The sequence below is a fragment of the Panthera leo genome, chromosome B2 (genome assembly GCF_018350215.1).
Source record: "Panthera leo isolate Ple1 chromosome B2, P.leo_Ple1_pat1.1, whole genome shotgun sequence".
NCBI lineage: Eukaryota > Metazoa > Chordata > Mammalia > Carnivora > Felidae > Panthera > Panthera leo.
Window position 1 is genome coordinate 53,382,796 of NC_056683.1, and position 3,636 is coordinate 53,386,431.

Here is a 3,636-nt window from a genome sequence, read left to right on the forward strand (position 1 = left end):
ATAAATAAATAAATAAACTTGAGAAAAAGAAAACATTTAGATGGTGACACCATGACAGTGCAGTAGGAGACCTCAGCCTCTGCCTCCCACAAAGATCAACAATTACATAGCTATCCACAAACCAAAATAACTCTGGGGGAGCTCAGGAGTCCATTTTAGAAACCTCAGCAACACCGTAGAACAAAAAAATTGAGAATAACTGCATTTAAAGGGAAGGAAGAACAGCTCCATTCATCCTACATCATTTCACAACCTCCCACCCCACACCCCAAGGCCAGCACTGTTCTATTCTGGAGAGGAAATGCACTAGCTAGAGAAAGTTCTCTCGCTGGGAAAGGAAAAGCAGATGATCAACCAGCTTCTACAGTCTTTCCAGATACCAGCTTCTACCTCACTCCACCTAGACACCGGCAAAGCTAGATGTAGAGAGACAGTTGGGAATAAGGAAGAGCAAGGGCTACCAGTATCAGCCATGCAGCAGGAGGTTCCCAGTGACCTGCTTTGCCAAGGAGCCCAGCAGCTTTTGCCACTGAAAAACTCAATGACAAGCACAGTCGCTGTACATCACCTGCAGATTTTACAGGGTTTTCATCCCACAGGTATTTTCCAGCCACCTGATTCCTCTCCAATTCCTAGCCTGCCCACCCCCAGCAGAGCCTAGAATCCCCACTAGCAACCCCCAGCCTCTGGAGCTGTAGAAGTACAAAAGGCAAGGCTATAGTCCCTGTAGTGGGCCCTCACTCACAAGTGCATGCTTGAAGCTAGCCGCTCTGGCTGTGTACCTGCACACCCTTCCCCTGAATCCCATCACCAGTCTCCTCTGCTGTATACATGCCAGTGGGGAGATCCTGCACCTACAGGGGCACGACGGAGAGCCAAAGCCCTTGCAGCTGCTCCTGGGCCTGGATGTAGGCCTCTCATGTCACTGGCCTCCCCTCCTGGGCTTGCTTGCAACTAGCTGTGCACCTGCACCCTGCTGACCAAGTCTAATCACCGGCCTATAATGCAGTGTGTGCACCAGTGCCAAGACCCTGAGGCCATGGCTGCAGGCCTCCAGCTTTCAGTGTGCCCAAATCAGAATAAGAAAGGAAGACATAAAACCATCTTTGCTGATGACATAATCTGTGCAGAAAGAAAAACCCTACAAACCTCCACCAAAAAAACTGTTAGACTAAAGAAATTCAGTAAAGTTTCAGGATATAATATGAACATATAAAAGTCAGTTGCATTTCTATACACTAACAGTGAACTCTCTGAAAAAGAAATAATGAAAACAATCCCATTTACAATAGCACCAAAAGCAATACAGTACTTATGAATAAATTTAAGAGAGGAACTATAAGACAAAAAATATTAGACATTAATGAAAGAAATTGAAGAAGACACAAATAAATGGAAAGATATCACATGTTCATGGATCAGAAGAATTAACATTGTTAAAATGTCCATGCTACCAGGGCACCTGGGTGGCTCAGTCAGTTAAGCATCCGACTCTTGATCTCAGTTCAGGTCTTGATCTCAGGGTCATGGGTTCGGGCCCCATGTTGGGCTCTGCACTGGTGCAAAGACTACTTTTAAAAAATGCCCATACTGCATCTTTTGGGATGAGCACTGGGTGTTGTATGGAAACCAATTTGACAATAAATTTCATATATTAAAAAAAAATGCCCATACTAACAAAAGCGATCTACAAATTTAGTGTAATCCCTATGGAAATGCCAATGGTAGTTTTCACAGAAATAGAAATAGTGATCCTAAAATACATATGGGACCAAAGACCTCAAAAAGACAATGCAATCCTGAGAAAGAAGAACAAAGCTGGAGGCATCACATTTCCTGATTTCAAACTGTACTAAAAAGCTATAGTAATCAAAACAGTATGTATGGTACTGGCATAAACACAGATACATAGACTTAAAAACCATAATTGAGAGCCCAGAAATAAACACTTGCATAATACTTGACAAGGGAAGCAAGAATATCCAACAGAGAAAGGCTAGTTTCCTCAGTAAATGGTGCTGGAAAAACTGGGTGTTCACATGCAAAAGAATGAAATTGGACCCTTATCTTCAACAACCTTACAAAAATGAAAGCTAAGACCTTAAACTGTAATGCCTGGAAGAATATAGGAAAAAAGCTCCTGACATTGGTCTTAGCAATAATTGTTTTGATATGACACCAAATCATAAGCAACAAAAGCAAAAACGAGTGGAACTACATCAAGCTACGAAGTTTCTGGACAGCAAAAGAACTAATCAACAAAATGAAAAAGCAACCTACAGAGGGTCAGAGAAAGGGTGGAAAATATTTGTCAACCATATACCTAATAAGTGGTTCATTTCTAAAATATGTAAGGAACTCAAACAACTCCAAAGCAAAAACAAACTGACCAATTAAAAAATGGTCAAAGACCCAGTCACAGAGTCACTGCTCAACAAAGACTCAGAAGCCTCCTCCTTGAGCCTTTTGCTTCCCAAGGCTCCATCCCCACACCCACCTTCTCCCACCATTTTTCCACTGTTGCCACTGAGGAAAAGGAATCCTATAGAATATCCACTATCCAAAACCTTCACTCTTTTGATCCCTTTACTGATACAAGTAAGAGTGATGATCTGCTTCCTACTGGCACTGAGGATTATATCCTCAGAATTCAACAGAGAGGGGTGCCTGGGTAGCTCAGTCAGGTAAGACACCGCTTGATTTCAGCTCGGGTCATGATCTTAAGGTCCTGGGATAGAGCCACTTGTCAGCTCTGCACTGAGTGTGGAGCCTGCTTGGAATTCTCTCTCTGTGTGTCTCTTTCTCAATAAATAAATAAACATTTAAAAATCTATATTAAAAAGGAATTCAACAGAGCAACAACAGGAAGACCCCTAGTACTGTCTAAGGGATCACTAATGATTATGATAAAAAGAAACTAGTGGGGTGCCTGGGTGGCTCAGTCAGTTGAGCCACCAACTTTGGCTCAGGTCATGATCTTGCGGTCTGTGAGTTCAAGCCCTGCATCAGGCTCTGTGCTGACTGCTTGGAGCCTGGAGTCTGCTTCAGATTCTGTGTCTCCCTCTCCCTCCGTCCCTCCCCAACTCACGCTCTGTCTCTCTCTGTCTCTCAAAAATGAATAAACTTAAAAAAATAAAAAATAAATAAAAAGAAACTAATGAAAGCATTTAAGAAGAAACTTGCCTGCAATGGTACTATAAGTGAGCTTCCAGAATATGGAGAAGTAATTCAGCTACTGGGAGACCAATACAAGTATATATGCCAGTTCCTCCCTCACAGAGATTGGACTGGCTAAGGACGACCAGCTGAAGTTTCATGGGTTTTAAGTGCTTTTGGCTCACTGAAGCTTAAGTGAGGATTTCCTTGCAATGAGTAGAATTTCCCTTCTATCCCATGTCACAAGTTTGAAAACCTCACAGCTTGTATAATGTAACCATTTGGGGTCTGCTTTTAACTTGGACTAGTGTAACTCCTTCATCCGATAAACTGAAAAGAGCCATGCTGTCTAGTCTTGAAGTCCCTCATTTAAACAGAGGTCAAGCAGTAGGCGTCTGGCAGTATCTGGCCTGAAACCAAGCAGTAATGTGATGTTTCAGTCAAGCCCAAAGCCCCAAGATCACAGTAGGCTACATCTGG

The 3,636-nt window shown here is 42.7% G+C and overlaps 1 pseudogene; it reads left to right on the forward strand.

The window, feature by feature from the left end:
• The first annotated feature begins 751 nt into the window (after positions 1-751).
• LOC122220696 lies at positions 752-3,372 on the forward strand (annotated as a pseudogene).
• The last annotated feature ends 264 nt before the right edge of the window (positions 3,373-3,636 follow it).